General features: G+C 38.4%; 1 pseudogene; it reads right to left on the reverse strand.

The window, feature by feature from the left end:
* Positions 1 to 13,584: 13,584 nt before the first annotated feature.
* LOC149207964 (uncharacterized) lies at positions 13,585 to 14,280 on the reverse strand (annotated as a pseudogene).
* Between the last annotated feature and the right edge of the window lie 2,255 nt (positions 14,281 to 16,535).

Consider the following 16,535-nt stretch of genomic DNA (forward strand, 5'->3'; position numbering starts at 1 on the left):
GGGGTTGGTTATAATGGTTAGATAAAGCTTTGGGGTATTCATTCTAAAGAATACAAACTGCCATTTGCTTATGTCGCCTTCCAACTGAAGGGTCTTGTTGCGATTGCGGAGTCATGGGGGGTGGTGTTGAATGCCATCATAGTAGATATGTACTTGATATGGTTTTCGATGAGAGAATCTATTGTTTATCGAACTTCTTAGCATTACTAGTGATGTGAATAGGCTATTTGGTCTTTGTGCAATTTGTTTTTAAAATCTTTTTGGGGTCTATAAAATAAAACTTATTCAACTTAGTCAACACAATGTGTGAGTGCAAGTTTGTTAGAATTGACTCTAACAATTGCATGAAGTATAGAATCTCCTCGATGAAGAAAATGCCTAGCATGTAAATAAATCCAAAGACACATAGTTTGTCTGTGATTGTAGAAAAGGGACAAGGTATAATTATCTCTTACTTATGACTTGTGGTTTTGTGTGGCAATATTTTGTGATGAAAAATTATTCCTAAGTCTATTTGGTAAAAATGTGTGGCAATATATTAATTTATGAAGGCTTGGCTTTCTTATAAGCCTTTTCAGAACAAATTTAGTTTTCTGGGATAATTTAGTGGTCTTGCACTCAAAGTAGCGACATAATAGACATCAGTTTCGAGGATTCAGATTCTTCTACTTCAGAGAAGCTCATGCAGTCATAAATTCTGAGATCTATTAGACAAGGGTCAAGTTCCACCAACGGGCCTATGATTGCAAAGCCTAGGAGCACACCGTGGCATTACTGCATCGCCTTGGGCCTCGAAATGTCTAATGTCAAATGCTTTTGTTTAAAATTTGCCAAATAGAAAGCAATACTCATTTTTGTGGAGAAAAAAGAAGTTTATGGTAGCTAGAAGGGATTTATAGCTACATATTTTGTTTTCACTAATTGTTCCTTGATGAAACACTATTGAATGTTGCACTATAAGTCTTCATTGCTAGGTGTAAAGAATGTAAGATTGACTTGCATCCCATATTGAGATGGTAGATGGAAATATGTCTATAGGATGGTCAATTGTTCACTATTTACGATCAAGTTGGCATCAAGCCCTGAAGTACAACATGTTCCTAATCAATCTGTGTGGTACCAGTGCTACAATTGGTTCTCAATTGGCATGAGTTCAAGATAATAGATGTGCAAGTGAATGGAAGAGCATGGATATTTTTTGGTACTGAAATGAAAGTGAATTGCTTGGGTGATTAACCATTGGTTGGTTATCATGTTTGTTAAAATTATTCTCGCTTGAGAAAATGAGGGTTGATTGTAGACTGTTTTTCTGAAGTTGAAATGGTGAGATTGTAGCATGAACAACAAAGATGTCATAAATACACCATAGTTCTTTTTTGAGTTTAGTCCAAGAAAAGTTAGTGTTAACTCTGGTGGAAGTGTTGTGGTAAGAATGAAGATTGGATGATGTGGACAAATGAGGTGAACTTTTGTTAAATAAAAGCAGACTTGACCATATGGTAATGTGAGTCACACTTTACATTTGTAGCAAGTTGATTCAATGTATTAGTCCTTGAAAAGTTTGAGCTTGTACCTAGCATTTCCATGAGATGGAGTATGTACTCATATCTATGTAACATGTAAAGGGCTATCACTATAAGACCTAGATAGGCATATTGAAGCATTTGTCGTAGAGGACTTGATGTCGATGAAGACTTGACCTAACAAATGTTAAAACAAGTAGTCATTAAGGGCAAATGTTGGAATGTGTAACTCCTACTTGTCTTATTGATCCATAATTTGTTGTGGATATTCCACTGGATAGTTCGTTACAATAGATTTGATAAAATAATCTAAAATCTATAGTATGAAGGTTGAATTTTTTATATTCTAGATTTGTTAATTATTGATTTGTTGTTCATGCACGAAATAGATAAACACGGAAAATAGAGAACATAAGACTACAATCACACACCAACTACAATGAACATAAATATATGCCCTGTGAAACCCTTATGGGAGAAAGCCTCACTGAAGGTGAGGTTGCACTGCTTTTTTTGTTTGGAATGGAAATATTGCAAGTACAAAGGAGAAGACACTCTCTTTGGAATCACCTAAGAACTATGATTTCATGGGATGCTACTGAATGTTGATTTTTGTAGCTTGGGAGGTACTCCACAACCTTGGGTACTAGGTTTGTGTGAGTTGGCACCACAAAAGCTATTTGTGGGCGAAGTACCCAAGTAGTGGGTTTTGCACCCAAAGTTGTGGGTGTGAAACCAAACATGGTTTTGGAGGTTTGACCATTGTTGCATGTGTGGCACCCTTAATGGAGCAAGGGGCAACTAAGGCAACCTTGGTATAGTGTGATGGAATGTGAGAGAATTTTTTTATTTGTATGTGTGGGCTAAATGTTACTAAGATTAGATCGGATTAGTTGATAGAAGTGTCTTTTGGTGGGTAGTCATTGCACCTAGAACACATAAATAAAGGAGCCTAATCATTCAATCTAACCATATCACAAGTGCAAAAGACATTGTAGGTTTTAACCCCATACAAAAATTACCTGCATACGAATTCTAAAAACACAGAAAATAAACAATGCGAGAGCATAACTCATAAAACACATATACACAGAGATTTTCCCCTGGATCCTAAAACCGGGACTACCAAGTTGATTTTTCATTATGTTCCTTTCAATGTTATAATTCATATTTATACATGCGGAAGCATCCAATACCATGGACCGAAAACCATCGCGTCCAAAACTATGGACCGAAAAACCATCACATCCAAAACCATGTGCGAAAATCATGTACAAAACCATAGGTAGGTTCGCCAACGTAACATAGGGTCCAAAACCAAAATTTTCTGAGGCGCTGTGCCGGACCCCATAAAGTGGGGTTACCTGCACCCCTCAAATCCCCTGTGACTCCCCTCGCTACGCAATCAGCGCAACAAAAGGGGGGGCTCCGCCCCCCTTCTAACCCCCGGTTAACTACGTGGGCTAGTTGTGGAAAGAATATAACACAACCCAACATTCTCCCACTTGTTGTTTTCTTTCCACAGGGGGCCACAAGAGAGCTTAGTCATTTATCCAGCCCTGCAACGCCCATTGTTTCTCTACACCAAGAGAACTTCTCAGAGCTCACAGATTTTCTCAATGCATCTGCAGTATTCTTCAAAGTTTCCACCTTTACCATCGATACCTTTTTGTCTTCTATCATATCCCTCACAAAGTGATATTGAACATCAATGTGCTTTGTCTTTGAATGATATGCAGGGTTCTTTGCCAAGAAAATTACACTTTGGTTGTCACAGTCTATCCTTATAACTCCCTGTACTAACCCCATATTTGAACACAATCTCTGCAACCAAACTACGTTTTTGCTTGCATGAGTGGCTGCCATGTACTCTGACTCTGTAGTTGATAGTGCCACTACAGATTGTTTCTTACTCATCCAACTGACTGCACCTCCAAATAGGTTAAACACATAGCCACTTGTAGATATTCTTTGATCCAAATCTCCAGCGTAGTCTGCATCAACAAAGTCACGAATATCCAACACCCTGTCCAATCTTGGTCTTCCTTGGTAGTATAAACCATAATCACTAGTGCCATGCAAATACTTGAAAACCCGCTTCACTGCTGTCTAGTGCTCCTTCCCTGGTTTTGACATGAACCTGTTCAATACTCCCACTGCATGTGCAATGTCTGGTCTAGTATAGACCATTGCATACATCAGGCTACCGACTGCACTTGCATATGGAACACGAGACATGTCCTCTTCCTCTTCTTGTGTCTTGGGACACTGTTCAACAGATAACTTTACACCTACAGGAATAGGAACCTTCACTGGTTTACTGTCTTGCATATTGAACCTCTGCAATATTGTCTCTACATACTTCCTCTGGTTTAACCAGAACTTCCTCTTTGTCCGATCTCTTTTAATTTCCATGCCCAAAATATAGTTTGCAGCACCAAGATCTTTCATGTCGAATTTGGAGGACAAATGGGTCTTCAAATCCTTGATAATTTCTTTGTCATTTTCAACTATCAACATATCATCCACATACAAGACCAGATAAATAACACGGTCACCAATTAATTTAAAATACACACAGTGATCTGTTTTGCTTTTGGTGAAGCCAAGTCCTCGTATAAATGTATCAAATTTCTGATACCACATCCTTGGTGACTGTTTTAACCCATACAAAGACTTCTTTAACTTGCATACCAGTTCTTTCTTACCCTTCACCGCAAAGCCTTCAGGGTGCTTCATGTAGATCTCATCTTTCAGATCCCCGTGAAGAAATGTTGTTTTCACATCCATATGTTCTACCTCAAAATCAAAAGCAGTAGCAACAGATAAAAGTAATCTAATAGAAGCTACCTTGGCAACAGGAGAAAAAATATCACCAAAATTTCCTGGCACCTGGGAATAACCTTTTGCTACCAACCGAGCTTTGTATTTCTCCACCTTTCCTTCTGCATTTGTCTTCTTTTTGAACACCCATTTGTTGCCAATGGGTTTCCTTCCAGCCTGCAACTCCACCAGATCCCAAGCCTCATGTTTGTGCAAAGATGCCATTTCATCAACCATGGCCTCTTTCCAGAGTTTTCCATCTTCTGAATCTACTGCTTCCTTCACAGTTCTGGGATCATCATCAGTGATAGATAAAACAAAATTTGAACAGAAAGCAAATGGACTATACCTTTCTGGCTGCTTTCTTTCTCGAACTGATCTTCTCACACCCGGAGTTTGCGGCTCTTAATCTTCTAATTCCTCCTTTGCTGTAGACTCTGATTCTTCCTCCTTTAGCTTAAACTCTATCTTTTCAGGTTCCTTTGGTTGGACTTCATATTTAATAACATCTTTCACCTCTTTGAATACCACACTGTACACAACCTTGTCACTGGGTTCCAAAGCTTATAACCCTTTAAACCATCCTTATACCCAATAAATATGCACTTTTCAGATTTACTATCCAACCTGGTTCATTTCTCCTTGGAACATGTATATATGCATCACATCCAAATACCCTCAGATGTGAAAGAGAGGGTTTCTTACTAGTCCATACCTCTTGTGGAGTCTTATCCTCCAACGCTGATGAAGGTGATCTATTGACCAGGTAACATGCTGTCTCCACCGCCTCTGCCCAGAATTCTTGTCCTAACCCGGCACCACTGAGCATGCTTCTTGCCATTTCCATCAACGTCTTGTTCATTTTTTTTGCAACCCCATTTTGCTGAAGTGTATATGGAGTAGTCTTCTGCTGTGCTATACCACACTTCTTACAAAATTATTCAAATTCCTTACTGCAAAACTCTCCACCGTTATCTGTCTTCAACACCTTTATCTTCTTCTTTGTCTGGTTTTCCACCAGAGCCTTAAATTCTTTAAACCTGTCAAAGACTTCAATTTGCTTCTTAAGAAAATATATCCATGTATTCCTTGAGAAGTCATCTATAAATGATACATACTACACAGAATTACCCAATGATGGAACCTTCACAGGTCCAAAAACATCACTGTGCAGATGCTCTAATCTCTGTTTTGCCCTCTTACCACCAGAGGGGAAACTCACTCGATTCTGCTTCCCATATATACAATTTTCACAGAAATCAAAATCCAAAGAGCTATTACTCATATCTTCTACCTTACCTTTATCATGAAGTATTCGAAGGCCCTTCTCTCCAATATGTCCAAGCCTTTGATGCCACAACATGGTCTTCTCTCCAGAGACCACTAGATTTTCTGCTCCACTTTCAGGAACCATGGAACTGTTGCACCTATCAACAACAATGCTACCTTGTAGCTTGTACAGAGTTCCAATTCGAACTCCCCGCATCAATACGAGTGTCTCCTGAACCATCTTGCAGGTATCCTTCTCGAACACTTGTTTTTACATCTGCATCATCTAGTTTGCTTACAAAAATTAGATTTCTGGCTAATGTAGGAATATGCAGAACACCTGGAAGTGTTCTAACCCTTACACCTTGCAACTTCAACTTTACTTTTCCGCGACCAACGATTCTAGCCTTCCTGTCATCCCCCAAGAAGACATCACCACCATCATATTTGATGAAAAGAGATCTTGGTTGTAGGCCAAAATCCCCTTTCATAAAACATTCCCAAACCTTGGACCTGTGGTTAAGATCCACAAAGCCCTATCGGAAGCGCTCTAGGCGTTAAGCCTTGTATAAATCATGGACTTACGTTAAAACCTTCCTTTAATAACTATATCGCGCCTTTAGTTCTATCGGAAGCCACCACCCATCCGCATATACATCTACCGCAAACATGGCCCTTATACATTAATATCAAATCATGCCTTAACCACCCTTCGCAAACATTACAACATAGGCATTAAGCCTTAAACCCCCGCGGCTGCCCACATATATCAATACACGGGAAACAACATAAATCCCCGCTCCGAGTCATAAGCCTGGATTTCAAAGATTATAAACCCGCCTTATTAATGATCGGCGGGTCCGGCTATCGGCGCTCGCAATAAACAATAGACTCCAATCTCCGACGCGATGCGGACCCGACAACCCCTTATGCTCCTTCCTATACTGATTTCGGATCCGTCATATCGGCGGATTCGTATCGGCAGTTTTGTGATGTAAAGGTCTGCGGACCCGACGCCCCTTCAAACTGCTCCCTATATGGATTTCGGATTTGGGCTATCGGCGATTCCTTATCGATGCCTCCGCTACTCCGATGCGATACAAGGTTTATGCGGACCCGACGGCCCTTATACTCGCTTTATAATATTTTCGGCTCCGGACTGTCGGAGCTTACACTTCGGCAGTCTCAAGGCCCTCTTCTCCGATGCGATGCGATATTTGGTTTGGACCCGATACGGGTCTGAACCAATCTTAATAAGAATTCACGTCCGCCCAACGTTCCGCTTATGCAAGAAATCATTCGTCCTCTGTGTAAACAGAAATATACACAGAGCTTTATAAAAAGACTCAGAAAGGCCGAGGACGCGGCAATGAAAAGGAGATGACCATCAAGGCTTTAATCAACCACTATGCGGGGAAAACAAGGTAAATTCACCAACTTCCGATACACAATAAACAGACTATCTGATACACGCATACACATTGTTCATTACAGTTCTTCTTATAACCAGCAACATACATCCATCAATCGATATTGAATTCTTCTCATACACAGCGTAGGAAGAAGGCATAAGCTTCAGAAATCCAATGCTGTATTAATGCACGAAATTACTTACAAACTCTTGCACGCAGAACCTGTCACTCAATAACTGTGAACTGATTCAATCAAATCGATACTGCTTTTCCACCGTGCTAGCAATTCAATTCAACGCTGTCCATACCAGCGTGACTCATACATGTAGCAGAATCAAAACACATTCATTTTCTATTAGCGCCCAACATAATCCATAACAGAAATGAGAATCGATCATTCCAAGGATCAATACAGTAAATAACATGCCTTTCAGCGATGCGCACAATCTCAACAACTTCAATGGTATCGATCCAATCAAGAACAAGACTAGTTTATCAATCATCCAATATACAATTCACCCAGGAATTTTAAAACCAAATGTAAACAATTTCAAAACCTCTTAGTTCATGGCCAGATTTCCAAGATCTATGGCCCTTTACAATTGCCCGAAGGCTTACAAACTTTGGCTGTCCAAGCCTCACCTTCTCCTCTCTATTCTATTCTACCTACTCTTATTTGCCTTTGAGGCTCATAAATTTATACAAATTGAATTGAACCAATTTAGGTTCAAATCCCTTTAATCACTCAACAAAGTCCTCAAATATCTCAACACCCCTACAATCTAGATTTTATCCCTAAAATCTTGAAACTAAATCTAACTTAGGCTCCATCATTAATTCTTAATTATCTCAAGGCTAATTCCTCTCATGTTTTCCAATTATTTGGAAACATTACAAATCCTCTCAAAATCTCATTAATATTTACATAAAATTAATAATTTCTCAAAAACATGAGACCCCTAGGTTTAATAAAAATACAAGGTATTTTCCCCGAGCTAATGCTCCTGCATCAATATTTCTCATACTCGCAGAACCACTCCCTATGGAGAGTGAAGTGAAAGGATGCACCTGAATCAATCAACCATGCCTTATGATCTACATGTGTACTCGAAGAAGCCAAATACACATCTCCACCTTCATCTGAGGTGGTTTTCGCCTCTGCAGAAGGAGCATTATCAGATTCCTTTCCTTTATTAGGGCTTTAGATTTACAGTCCCTTTTGTAGTGCCTTCCTTTCTGCATTTCCAGCACACCACCTTTACAGGTTTTCCTGGAGATTTAGATCTACCTCTAGATTTAGATCTCCCACTCGATGACTTATTTTTGTTTCTATTCTGGGACCGTCTTCGTATAGACAAGGCATCACCATTCTGGCTCTCCATATTTTTCCGTCTCATCTCCTCCATCAGCAAGGATGAGACTATTTCATCAAACTGCAAGGCAGTTGCATTGCTACTTATTGCAATAATCAGACTATCCCACGAATCTGGTAGAGAATACTGTAGTGCCCACTCTAGTTTCCTGACCCTAATATGACATTATCTTGGATACTTTATTCTTTGAGGACCTCAGGTTGAGGAATCCGGACACATAACTCTATTATTAGTGATTGTGATATTAGTGGTTGTGATGGTTATATATGTTCGCCATTGACATTATGATGATGATAGTATTAATGGTTAGGTATGTTCTCTATTGGTATTAAGATGATTGTAACATTAATGGTTATGCACGTTCCCTATTGATATTATGATGATTGTGGCATAAATGGTTATGTTTGTTTTCGATTGAATTTATGATGATGATAGCACTAAAGGATATGTATGCTCTCTATTGATATCATGATGATGATAGTTTTGATGGATAGGTATGTTTTCTATTGATGTTACGATGTTGATAGCTTTGATGGATATGCATGTTTCCATTGATGTTATGATGATGATAGCCATGATGGATGTGTCCCCTATGTTACCTACTTGCATTAGTTCTGGTTCACAATGAACAATGATGCAAATGACTAGGTGATGTTAATGATGCTATTATGACAATGAATAACATTGAAAAACCTTGTTACTAATGATTATTGAGTATGGCAGGAAACCATCAGAGGCACTCGCATATGACGAGTTGATGACCCCTGGTTTGATGAAAATTTATATTATTTTATCTTTGAAATTCTAAGTCGATTTTGAAACCTACTATATATGTTTATCTATATTCTGATAATATGTTAATGGTTGTAGGCACATATTAGTTGCTTGACCAAATGACTCACATATGGGTGATGGGGTTGTACAAGTGGATGGAACTACATGGGAGGGGTGCGACAGTGTCCCTGATCTCACCCACTAACACTCCTGCCGTGACTTGGGCTGGAAAGGTTGAAACACCTTCGCCTTGAAGATCACGATGTCATGAGGGCAGGTCCCAAAGTTGGGTTGCTCATGAGGATTTTACCGGGGGGCGCGCATCAAGGCAGATTCCTTGATCCCCGACACCATTAGTCTCACTATAGCAGGCAACATAAGAGATGATAATGGTCTATGACGTTGCACCTATACTTTCCCCTCGTAGTCATTGAATGCTTGAAGGGCAAGTGGTGTGGCACCCTTGGAACTTCAAGGGAATTTCTTGAAGGGCACGACCAACTTGGCACCCTTGGCATCACAAATAAACTATTAGGCGTGGCACCCTTGGCATCACAAATAAACTATTAGGCGTGGCACCCTTGGAACTTCAAGGGAAGTTCTTGAAGGGCACGACCAAACTTGGCATCCTTGGAATCATTAAAATAAATTAATTGATAAATATAATCAAGAAATGAAAACTAAGTAAATGTACATCAAGGGTAAATGAGGTTAGAAACCGAGGTAATTAAATCAAAGATAAAACTTGGGTTAAGAGGATCATAAGAAGAAATAAAATAGGTTACCTTAAAAACTCTACCCTTCCCATGTTGGAAAATAGTAGGTAGATTATGTAGTTTAATTAGGTAAATGGGGAAAGAGGGACATAATTGTAAGGATAAAGATTAATTCTAAAATAGTTAAACCTAATTAAGAGAAGAAGATGGTGAATTAAAATAAGATTAATAAATTAAATTCTAGAGAAATGTAGAGAACCTCCATGTGGCAACAACCAACATAAGAATATCCATCTAAGAGATAGCTTGAGTTAAATTAGGGAGTAGATAGGGGATCAAATCTTGACTCTTTAATTGACTTTAGTAATAAACACAAATTAAGGAGTAAAAAGGGGGATCAAGAGGCAATTAGGAGAAGAAATAGAAATCTTGATTGAGGTGAGGAAAATATTAGTTTTAAATTAAAATTTAAGTAAATAATTTTGGAGACCCTTGATGAGAGAGTGACACATGGGTGGGTGAATAATCAAACTATTGAATTATAAAAAAAAATTAATTATGCATGACATGCCAAGTGTCACCTATGAGGACTCCTATAAAAGAAGGGGCAAGCCATGGGAGAAGGGACTTTTTTTTGGGAACCCTATTGTTGGATGGATGAGACTATGTCAGAGCAGTGATTACGAAACTATAGTGAGTTTGGTGAGGTAGAGGATTTTAGAGAGGGGACTCTTGAGCCAAGGAGTGCTCTCCTCTACCAGCTATTGCATTCCTCCATTGTACAACCCCATTGCAGCTCGGGGGTCTGCGGGGAAGAAGAGTACCCAAGGAGTAGGCTGGGAGGTTAACCGGTGGGTCATCGCATTCGGATCAAGTACGTTGTCATTCATTCTCGGAGGTGACCGACAACAAGGGAAGACAAGTAACGACAAATCAAGTGGAGTCTCGTCTTCTGGTGAATGGTACATGTGTGTTGCAATATTATTTTGTATGATTTCTTTATGGCCTTAGTTAAATATATGTCAATTTTATGATATGTTCAGTGAAATGAAATTTAGGAATGTGTTAGACAGTTGTTGAATAAATTTGAATTCCCAATGTTTTTATCTTCTGGTTGTATTTTATTGTGATATATATATATATATATATATATATATATATATTAGTATAGAACTGGTCCTTACACTTGGTATCAGAGCTATGTTGAACCCTTGAGACCTATGGGCCCATGCATGCATGACTAATTTGGTTCAATATCTACTACATTTATAATGTTGCAATTGTTGTTCCAAAACATGAGCAATGATGATTTTTGTTGAGTGCTAATGGCGTCTCTCAATTGAGATAATCGAGGTTTAGAGGGATTTATGCAATTCCTCTGTTATTTTCACTGCGTGCATTGTATATCGAAGCACAAACTCTCAACACCCCATTCTGTTTGCATTGCAAACGCCATTAATCAAAACATTGTATGTAATGCCATTGGGTGTAATTCCTTCTGCAGCATTTCCTCTAGATTTGGTTTTTCATTCTAATGTTTCTCCATGAGATTTGAGCCCTAAAACTAGACTATGGAAGTCTGCTCGTTAAAATAAAATAAAAAAAAATTAAGGGAGATCAAGTAGGCTTCTGACTCTACCTGTCTTTTGTCTAGATTTGGAAGCTTCTGATCTTTTAGGTCTAGAATTAACGCGGTGAGTTGAGCATATGACCCTAGATCAAAGAAATACAACTTTGTATTACCCAATCTTTCTTCTTGCTAGGCCCCCTCGCAGTTCACTGAATCATAACTCCTTGGTCTTCACCAATCAACTTTATTTGGCTTTTATATCATCCTGTGAGCATGCTTGCATGATGTCTACATTTAAACTCCTCAGAGAGCTCTATATTCCTGGTTTTGAACAAACAATCCTCAATAGCAAACACAACATATGTCAACTGGGGATTTCACATGGGATTTTCACTTCAAAAGCATTCCGAAGTTTGTGACCAAAGTTGGAAGAACACTTGCAAACTAGGCATTTTCCTTCATCTCTTTATCTGTCATAAATGCCCCTTAACTCAAATATCTTGTGCGTTTCTATCACAATTTCTTCTTGATGTAGAACCATCTCATGTGAGAGAACATTTGTGGGACGATCTCTGTAGATATCGCTGCAAAGGTTACAATAATTGGGCATTTGATATTTGTTTACAAACACTGGGCATTGTAGTAAAATCTACACCCCTTTAGAAAGATGCGTACATGTCATTTGGCATTCAAATGCACAACTGGCATTCGATATTGCTTGTAAACTGGCACCTGGGCACATATGGTTTTGAAAAATATCCTTCGCGGTCCATATATTAACACGAATCTTGCAACGCTTACTATGAAATCTGGATACGAAACCCGGTAACAAATGTTCTTTGTTTAAAACCCCGCTTTGATATTTGTTGAAGGTGATCTGCGTGTTTGTTTTGGAATCGACGCTCTGACACTTATGGCATCAAACACTTGAACTCATACCTTGCCATTTGTGCCATTCCTTATGTTGGTATACAATTGGACTTCTGTGTTATGGTTTCAATGGATTTCTCTGACCTGGATAATTCGGCACCACCTAATGAAAACTAAGACTTTTAGTTCTGTTTGAGCATTATTCATTAAACACTTGGCCCTCAACGTTCTCCCATGGCGGTGAAGAACCCAAACCAAATCTTATTTATTACAATGGAAGCTGAGCTGTCTGACAACCTTCAATGCACAAATCTACAGAGAGGCCAACACAAATTTGAGAGAATGAAGTAATTATGAAGGTTATAATCAAAATCAAACCTATTCTAAGCAGCGATTCACGACAAAGAAAGTTAGACACCTGGAAACTCCAAGGATCGTAAAAACAAATTGTCAATAAATATAAGCTTTTGCTTAAAAGATCTGCAGAATTCCAGATAAGTCAAAGCACAACTTACAATGTACAGAAACAAAGATAAAAGAAGCCCACACTAAATATTCGACCTCCAAAAGAAAACTTGCTTACTAAAGGAAGGGCTTCTGCCTGCATTGCTATGAACATGAGAACGCTGGAAATGGCACGTTCTTCGCCTTTTGATGATGTCTGCACATTCTCAATTGATCCTGGGGAGGTGCCATGGTAGATCCAATTGTAGTTTGCTGGCTCAAGGACTTTGCAGCGGTTCCCTTTCGTCGACGCAAGATAAAAGTTTAGTGAAGAGTTGTTTTAACAAGTGATCTTTTAATTAAATATAATGTAGGCTGCACTTAAAGGAAGTTTATAGGGGTAGTCAATGTAATGTTTATGGGGCAGTCAACCCAATGTTCTGTATCAGAAAGACCTTGTGACCATAACCAATACCTTATATCACCGAAGCTTTACCTTGCCAAACAGTACTGGGTGTTCTCTAAGCATATTTATTTCGAATATCTTCCTCGCTATGCAGATTTATTTTGAATATCTCCTCTTAGCGCCACGCTCCTTTAGCAAACTTTACAGCGTGTGGTTTTGGGTTCCTCGAACTGACACATATAGCCATTTTGCGCCATAATTATGTTTGTTCTTTAAATAAGAAACAGTGTCCAGATTCGATTTTCGTGGAACGACTTCGAATTTAAATTCTTCGAGGACTCTGCACAGTTCAAACTTTGCTGCCTTCTCAATCACAACTGAACATAAGTTAGGGTGACAAATCTTCATTTGGTCTTTTGTTGGAATTTCGGCCTAAATACTTCAGTATTAGATATCAATTTGACTGGATAGAAATTGTATTCAGATAAACAGCATGGTAACAGCGTGAGGTTACCCACAAACAATTGATATGGAGTCTCAACATAGGAGTCATCGATTTCATTTTTCTTGGGTATTACTCTTGCTGGAAAGTTGACAATCATATCCTGTCCATCCAAGTCATAGCCTTGCAATTTTTCAATGGTTGGCTTAGCTTCTGTAACCCTGCTCATTGTGAAAAAAGCAAATCCTATGCTTATCCCAGTTTCCTCATTACGAACAATCTCTATAGACTCCACGGTTCTGAATTCCTGAAACAGCTGAGTAAGCTGTGCATGGTCACAGCTCCGAGGGAGATTGCCCACATAGATTTTAGTTCTTCTACGTGGTAGCTCATGTTCATTTTCTGGCTGTTGCTCTTTATTTGTTTCTTCTTCCTCGGGTACTGATTGCTCCGTAATTTGCATTTCTTCTTGAGCTATTGCTGTGATTCTGAATACCTTTCTTCACACGACAACATGGGAGAGTTGGAGAGAGCAATGGCTTCACGCTGATAGTTTCATAGAGGAGAATCTCAGAGGAAGAACAGTGCTTTGGTGATTAAGATTGAGAAGATTGAGATGGGTGTTCGTTAGCATACAATAATATGAAGAAGCTGCCATCTCCTCAGCAGCAGTGTAACTATGGAGACATTTCTCATCATTTTTAACTTCTCATGTAGCGTGAATTATTCGGCAAACAATTTTGTACATTTCCTAATCTGTTTCCATGAACAATTTATGTCTCCCTAGTTCTGAATAATTCTTCTGCATCTTTCTGCTAAAAATATGTTCATCACTTAAATTATTTTGTAGATTTTTAATGCAATTTCCTTCTCTCTTTTTCATATCCAGGCTGCTTTTCTCTATGATTCCTTCTCTTCATTTCTGAAGTCTGACAGTTAAGATGGATCAATAATTAAATATCCAGAAACATGGGCCCTTTCATTGATTTGAACTTTGTTTTCTTGGAGTATTTGTGACAACGTCTTCCATCCTACCCTCCCTGCAAAGCCCTTTGATGAGCGTACTGAATATTACAACATCTGGAATATACCCTTGTGTTTCCATTTCTTCAAACACTTTGAATGCATAATCCATTCTACCTGTTTCACAATAACAATTGATGACAATGCCCAAAGTTATCAGATTTGGAAAAATGCCTGCTTCAATCATAAGTATGTAAACATACAATGCTAATTCATACCGATTCCAGTGGACTAGGCTACTTAGCAAAATATTGCAGGTGCTGAGAGCGGGGATGGTTTTAAATTTAAATGAAAGCACATGCTTGAAGGTCTCCACTGCTTCTATAAGCCTATTTTTCTGACAGAGGGTTATAATGCGCATGTCTGCAGTGGCATTGAAAGTCTGTAAGTAGTGTTGAGAAATGGAACGGGCAAGTGACTTATTCTTCTTCAATATGGAAATCATTGTCATTCTCGTCATGGTGACCGCCACCACCATGTATTAACGCTTGCTCATTATAACCCTCGACCCTATACCCATTCATCTTCGTTCAATCGTTCATCCCTCTATCATCTCTCGGGCTCAACCCTGACAGTTCACAGTAAGCGAAGTCATAGGCGGCTTATAAATAGCAGCACCTTTGCCTTTTCATTGTGTTGGTTGAAAATACAAACAAAATCTTGTTTGTCTGCAGTAAACATTTTCCCATTCAAACCAAAACGACAAGATTGCATTTTATAATGCTGGTGAAGGTCGATCCATGGATTTAATTTTTAAGCGCTATTGAATAATCAATAGGTACTCAATTAGACAGTATTTAGTAATGAAATCCATTTTGTTTTTAAAAGAAGCAATTTTGAATATGGCTTAAAGTTTCTACCGTAAGTCACTAGGGATTTTCCTTGATTAGTTGTCTTCAAAGTTCTTAACACACAGTTATTGAACTAAATATTGTTCAAAGGGGCTACTTGAATTTAAATGGAAATAATTGAAGGCCTGTGATTTGAATGGCACCATGGTTGATTCTCTAAGCTAGAATTTTCTTTCCATTCTGATGTTATGTGGCCCATTGCATTTACATTCTGTCCCCGTCTCTCATTACTTGTGATGCTTACAGCTGCCATTGTCCATTGACTACTAGAAGAGCCTATTTTTGGTACCTAGAATAACACAGTGGCTTTGAACATAGCTTATGAACCCTGATTGTTAATGCCTCTTATTATCGTTGAAAATAAATCCCAAACTGTCTATTATATTCCCTATTTCAATATGCTATGGTGATCCTTCGATTTAGAACACAGATTTTTAATACTGATGAGTCTTACTTTCATTAGGGAGTTGTGGTATTTATGGGTCTATTCGTTTCTTCTCTAGATAAAGCTTTGAAATGAATCTTGTTTTTGGGAATAAAACAATGTTAGTATTAAATAACACCCTTAATCGTTAAAAATCCTTTCTATTCTTTTAACTAATACAATCTGAATCTATATTTTCTTGCTTCAATTCTCTACACCAGTGCTTTAGAGTTATCAACTGAAGCAATCTATTTTTGGTTTGTTCCTTGTACAAGTTTTTGGGTTGTTAGATGATAAATGAAAAATAAAGTAAACATATTATTGTTCAGACAACAAAGTAGTCATTGGGAGTGGTTATTAAAATATGATACAAACATTCTGCTTATTTTTGAGTGCCTGAGGAAATAAATTTTGTATTGCAGAATGAAGATTTATATCAAAGCTTTTTGTAAGTGATATCTCCTTTTAAGATGATGAATAGGAACTTGGAATGGGAATTTTGGTTCACTAATTTCAAAATCCTCAACCAGTCTTTTTGATCAAGAATATGTTATTGCTACCAAGGGCAAGATCAATGTGCCTTAAGCTTTTATAGTTTGAAATACATTGCTCTAA

The sequence above is a fragment of the Pinus tabuliformis genome, chromosome 1_2, assembly GCF_031772625.1.
Source record: "Pinus tabuliformis cultivar Carrire ecotype Pingquan chromosome 1_2, CPIR1, whole genome shotgun sequence".
Classification (NCBI taxonomy): domain Eukaryota; kingdom Viridiplantae; phylum Streptophyta; class Pinopsida; order Pinales; family Pinaceae; genus Pinus; species Pinus tabuliformis.